General features: G+C 29.2%; 1 long non-coding RNA gene and 1 other non-coding gene across 2 annotated transcripts; both read right to left on the bottom strand.

The window, feature by feature from the left end:
* Positions 1 to 3392: 3392 nt before the first annotated feature.
* On the bottom strand, positions 3393 to 4346 carry LOC122024168. The gene is made up of 2 exons (XR_006123351.1): positions 4229 to 4346; positions 3393 to 3639 (listed from the first exon to the last, which is right to left on the bottom strand). It is a non-coding gene; the product is annotated as an uncharacterized LOC122024168 (long non-coding RNA).
* LOC122025979 lies at positions 4056 to 4131 on the bottom strand. The gene has a single exon (XR_006123967.1). It is a non-coding gene; the product is annotated as a small nucleolar RNA Z199 (small nucleolar RNA).
* Positions 4347 to 6986: the final 2640 nt, after the last annotated feature.

Below are 6986 nucleotides of genomic sequence, written 5' to 3'. Positions count from 1 at the left end.
TTGTATCTTGTTATTATTTTGATATGCTTAAACTATTTGTCGACTTTGTTGAAGTATCAATGACATTAACTTATTCCCTAGATCATAATCTTCATCAAGAACTTAAACTTGAACTTTATTTTCACTTGTCGAGTCGGAGCTGGTGCTACTTAAATATTAAAACGTTTTGGAGGAATGTTCTTAGAATGAAGAATTATATACTCCAAGGTGTTTATTTATTTTTTCTTGTCGATGGCTATATTACAACTATATTCCAATGGATACTTTGCAATAACTATATTAATCAACTAGGAATTGTACATTAATTGAAAAACTATAATAATAGAAAATTACATTAATTAAAAAGTATAATAATCAAAATTTATATTAATTAAAAAGTACAATAAATGAAAATTACACATTTCATCTTTCCCTAATCTCTTAACATAGATGTTCATGAATGATAAGTTGCTCCTCTGTCATTTCTGAACTGTCCTTCGAAATGTTTGCCTATTCCTTTAGTTGAAGTTTGGTTAAGGTAGTTTTTACTTTCATCTCAGCAACGTTGCTTTCATCTCCTCAACATTTAGTTGTTTTTTTTTCATTTCAACTTTAGTCATTTTTATATTTGTATACTGAATAAATTTTGTAAACATATTGTCCAAATTTATTGTCATATCTTCAATGTCTGATTTCATTTTGTCTTTTCCCTTTCTTTTTTTTGCCTTCTGATACATTGGACGAGTTTCTCTTCATTTAGGTCTAAATGTAGATTCGCATCTTAGTTAGATGAGGTGTTGCTTGCCCCCGACTCCAAGGTCCTTACCTTCTTCATGCCAACAAAGTGATCAACAGACTGTGGAGTAAACATTGGACGGCCTTTTACGATTCTCCATACATGCTCGAGATGGATGACTTATGAAATAGTCTTGGAGAAAAGTCATTTATGCCCAATCTAATAAACAATCCATAACTTCCAGGCGCTCCGCTAGTACTTTGGATATCACTTAGAAAACTATACAACAAGATGCAATAGAGATGTGCTTAAAAAGATACAATAGAGATGTGCATATGTTTGATGGTTTAACTAGAGATAGAGTAACACCTATAAGATCAAGATAGGATCTCAACCTGCCCCAACGAGTTATTTTAGTTGGTATTTGTATGAGTGTTGCTATAATAGGTCTTGAGGTCAATTTCAAATAGGTACAAAAATACCTGATCTCTATGTAAAGGGTCACTTCCTCGTGATATTTTTCATACGCAAGCTGCAATATGTCCTCATCATTGTGGTCGTTGATACGCACTATAAATACTATTGTAATTTACGTTGAAGAGATATACCTTTTTTTATATAGTATTACGTCAGTGTGATCGTTGACACTAGCAATTTTATTAGATGTACATGGACGACGATTCTCATTGTAGTAGCTTGCAATACGTCCCTAAAAAACATCCACCTTACCTTATGATCATTGGTGATGATTGAATCATCACTAATAGCAACAAACGACCTCGATAAAACCTCGTCTTCAACATTATTCCATGTTGACCGTTTTCTTCTACCCGAATGTCAGAATCCGCCTTCTCCAAATTTACGAGTTCAATTGAGGATTCACGATCAAACAGTTAAGTCTCTAGAACAAAAATCAAAGTAAACCGATCATTTTCTATCAAAGATATAAAAGGTGCACCGATTATATGTGAATTAGATGGATAATTTTATGTATATGGATTATATAAATAATTAATGAATATGGACCATATGAATTTAGTGGATATGAATTATGTGGATAATTTAATAGATATAAAAAATATAAATAATTTGATGAAAATTATAAATTTTAAGAAGGATTTTCTTCCAGCAAGTTTTAATAATTCATAAATCTAAAAATTTGTCAATCATTTTAATCCATTTTGGAAAAAAAATAAGAAAATATTTTTAGAGAGATTTAGATGTTTGAAATAAGATGATAAATACTTATAGATGAATTTTTTTTTTTTTTTACTATCCATTGAAAAATCAAAAGGAAAGATTTAAAACTATCCGTTTGAACAAAAAATTAATTTTTTTTATTTTTATTTCTTTAACAGACATATATATATATATATATATATATATATATATATATTAATAAAAAAATAACTTTGGGACACGCATAGGAACATAGAAAAAAATATAAAAGCAAATCATTAAACGTGTGCAATGAATCATTAAACGTGTTCATTTCATTGAAGGAAGAAAAAAAAATGATAATCACGATTAATTTCATTAGTTATTCTTGAGATGATCGGTTCGATATTATAAAAAATTTTCACCCATCACTAGGATTAATCAAAAAATGTACATGATTTTAATCAGGAAATATCTAAATGACAACATGTGTCATTGAACGATTTCAATGTTTTTATTATCCTATGAACATTATAACACCTTCATGGATTGATTTTAACGCCCATGAACGTTATAATATCCTATTAATTGTTCAATATATGTGCTCTTAATAATAAGCTCACATGTGGTCTACCTCTTATCAATTCCAAGATCAATAAGTATTAGAAAATTACAATAATAAATATAAATAAATATATATATATATATATATATATATATATATATATATATATATATATATATCATTTCAATCTCTAAAAAATATTAAACTCTTATAGTTCAATTCATGATACACTTTAACAAAATAATGATTGAAAATAAAATTTGATATTTATTGGACGTTGTTAACACATCTCTAATAGGTCACATATCTTAGACTACTATGGGTTTTTTTCTTAGACTAAAAGGTTAAAACTCATCATATATCTCATTAATAGTATTCTATTTAGTTACATCAACTTCAAAATACTTTTTTAATTTTTTATCCTATTTATTACCCCAATGTCCATCTTCATAAACATCAACACAAGAAGTCAAAATTATGTTTTTATTGATTACACTATTCATTAGTGTTATGTTGAGTATATTATTGATATAGTTTCTTCACGACCCAAAATCCTCCCTAATTTAAGCTTTTTCAAATCACAACCAATGTTCATCTAGTTTATTCCTATGCACCCACCAATCTTCGCTGAGTTATGCGTTTTCTAATCACAATCAAGAAACTAACCACGCATAAAAATAATTCACATGCCTCGTGCTTTATTTCACACAAGCTTAAGGTATTTTTCATTTTATCTATAGATTTAAACAAAAGTTGACAGATAAGATCTTGGTGATTACGTAAATGCTTATAAAAAGAACATACTCATACAATTTATAAGATATATCGTCCGCAACTTACAAAAGATTATTTCCAAAACTATAACTCATAACCTCTAGAACACAACATTAACTTTACAATTACGTCGAAAACTTCCCTTCTTAAATATATATTTTATAAATAAAAAAATAAATATGATAATAAAATATAACTATATAACATGCTTCCAAGGCCTCACTTAAATCCATTACAATCATCCTTTACAAGAGCTAATACCAAGGATTTACAATAAGCTTCCTCTAAAAAAATAATAATAAACTAAAAATGAAGATAACCAAAACTTAAATTGATCCACATGATCGTAGACCTTTGAGCACTTTTGCAAAAAAAAATAGGTGATCTCTTCACTTTTTAGCTCTTCAGCTAACAACTCAATTTTAACCTACAATCAAATGGAACAAGCATATACCCAATAATCATTAGAGGATTACCAATGAAAGTAAGTCAACATTACTAATCAACTAGATTTTATCTTGCTACTCAAGCCTAAGTCAACTTAATCAATCTAGTCGATTGTTTCAACCAAAATCATTCTAAAGTGAGAAAATACACAAGAAATTTGCAAACAAAGAAATAAAAATATTTGTTTTCCAAACAAAAAAAAAGCTTATTAATAAAGAGATTGCGTATGATGGGATCAGAGTTGGATATAATGCTTTCTGTCACTATAGAATCAGAAACACGGACCAAATAATTTACATCATATCCCACCTAATTTTACTAGGAAATCCAAAAACAAAAAAAAACGCTCAAAAGATGTACAATCCAACGATAAATTGAAGAAAAAGAAAGTATGAGTATCATCAGAGACTTATAAGCCAAAATCATGAAATAAATCATCATTTTGTTGCAGAACGTTCTCGTCACTTGATTCCCCAAAGAAAAACAAAAGTTTATTCAAAGAAAGCAACATCAAAACGAATAGAAAGGAGAAGACCAGAGGAGGAAAGTTTAATCTAAGAAAGTAGCACCTAGGGTTAGGAGAAACGAATAAGAAGATGATGAAACTGAAGAGGAAGCCAGCAGCAAAAGCAACGAGAGGAGAAACGTTAGCAGCAGCCGGCGCACAGGAATTGAGATACGATAGCGGGGCTATTTATAGCCCTTTGGAAACCCTAAACCTAATTGGGTTTGTTTAAGTCGACCGAATTTGTGATTGATCGATTCGGTCAGCCCTCCCTAACGGAAGGCCAATCATGTAAATTATACATTATATTTTTCATATTTATTAATTTCTGTGACCATCGGCTCCACAGAGAATAAATGACCTCTTTATGTGAAGGAATTTTATTTTCTAAAAATTATTCTCTCGCGAATTCAATCAATATTTTCGTACATAATTTTTCATACACTTATCATATATCCATATTATTTTGACTTAATCAACACATAAAATATGTACTCGTATGAGCCATCATGAGCATTGATAAATATCGAGTTGATTATCATATAATAGATTTATAGAATTAAATAAAGATCAAATTCTAATAAAGATTGAAAAATTATTTTTTTCATATGATGGCTAAATTTAGTTTCCTTAATCCTAGGATTATGGTGTCATGGTAGAATATTTAGGTTGTCACCTAGACACTCGTAGTTTGATCTTCAACTATAGCGTGTTTATAGAAATTTTTCCTCTAAATGGGGGACGTAATCAAAGGATGCTGGATCGTGTTAAGTTCATGATCTAGTACGTATGAATATCACTAGCGGAGTCATACATAAATTTTTATTTATCAGGGATATAAATAAGATTAAGGACTTGGGATATATTTTTTTTTAAAATTAGTATATTTATTTTGTTGCGCTCGGATTGCATCAGAATGGTAGGATGACGAATTTTATCTTTTGTAGAATCATCTACACTATCAGTGTCATTAGGAGAACTCGTCACGGAGGCAAATTTTATATGCTAAAAAAAATATATTAAACTTTTTACCAAATCACATAGATAAATTCCTGAAATTACCAAATCACTTATGTTAGTTTCAAGATTATCAAATCATGTACTCACTTCTCGTTTTACCCGTCTGTCCAAAAATTAGTCGACTAATAAAAATAAATCAGTCGAATGGATTGTTGTTTGGAAATCAATAACTGATATTTAATATCAATCAAATCTATTTATTTCTATGCTGAAGTTTCGAGCAAATCAGTTGACTGATAATAAAAATCAGTTGAATCAATTTACTTTAGTATGAAAGCTGATTTTAAGTAAAACTAGTTGATAGATCAAACGACCTCAAATTAACATAAAACTAGTTTCGATATACTCATTTAATTCTTTTAATTATATTTATGCCTTCAAATATCAATTTGATCAAATATATTGAAAACATGAATATGTTTAAAAAATCTAATTAATGTTAAAAAAAAAAATCATTGCTCTCGGTATATGGAATCAAATTGATATTTGAGGACAATAACATAGTAAAAAAAATAGATGAACACGTAAAAAAAAAAAGTAAATATCAATTCGAGGATGTTTGGTCCATTAGTCAATTTTACCCACAATCGACTGATGGACTTAAACAACTCAGAATGATATGAAACTAATTCTTAAGTGTTTGTCTAGTTCTCATGATATATTCATGTTTTCAAATGTCAATTTGAACTAATATATTTAGAGCAACAATTTTTTAAACACGAATATGTTTGAATTCGATTTTCCAAAATATTCATATTAAAAAAAATCACTGCTCTTACTATATTTGATTAAATTAATATTTAAATGTATGAATATAATCAGGAAAACTAAACAAATACATAGAAATTAATTTTATATCAATCTGAGATCGTTTGAACCATCAATCGATTTTGCTCAAAACTAACTTTGATACTAAAGTAAATCGATTTGACTGTATCAGTCGACAGATTTATTTTAAACTTTGGCACATAATGTAACGACCCACCTTCCTTACTACTCTCTAAGGTGACCGTTACTTGACTATTAACCCTACTAACTAGTGTTACTTATGCTAATATTAGCAACACTTAAATTTGTCACGTCCCAGAGAAGTTCCTACCGAAAAATTCTGGCAGCATCTCCCCTGTACCGGTGACAACATAAACATATATACACAAGCAAAATAACACAATCCACGCAGTTTAATAAATTAGATCATGCAAGTAATGAATAGCGGAAACATAATGAAATACAACTTCTTACTCCAAAATTTTCTTATCAACCTAAATAAAGAATTAATCTAAACAAATTCTTAAACTAAGTCCCAAGGCTTCTATAGTCCAGGCATCACACATCCATCCGCACCTCCTTGTCGCCTTCCTTTGCTATAGATTTCCTTTTCCTTTATCTGCAGTAAGAGGAAATGCAAACTATAAGCAAAATTGCTTAGTAAGCGCTATCTAACTCACAAAACTCGAATATGCATGTGAATATACTGAAATCTAAAAGCTGAATGCTCAAAAGGAAAACTACTCATGCTCATCTACAAGCAAAAGAAACATACTGAAATGCTAAACATGTAAAACAAATTTATACAATCATGCTAGCATAAAAAACTAAACTTGCTGAATTTTAAACACTTTCTGAATCTTATTTCACTTGTTTAAAATCTTATACTTTATACTTTTTTACTTATGTGAAACTTATTTTACTTGTTCAAAAGCTTATACTTTTAATACTTCAAAATAATGATCAACTTCTCTTGGGCCCATGCTTAGTACCAAAGTGCGCTCCCTAATAGAAACTGGGGTAGCGAGCCACCA

The sequence above is a fragment of the Zingiber officinale genome, chromosome 9B, assembly GCF_018446385.1.
Source record: "Zingiber officinale cultivar Zhangliang chromosome 9B, Zo_v1.1, whole genome shotgun sequence".
NCBI lineage: Eukaryota > Viridiplantae > Streptophyta > Magnoliopsida > Zingiberales > Zingiberaceae > Zingiber > Zingiber officinale.
The sequence above is the reverse complement of the archived record's forward strand: the minus strand, read 5'-3'. Positions and strand labels throughout refer to the sequence as shown.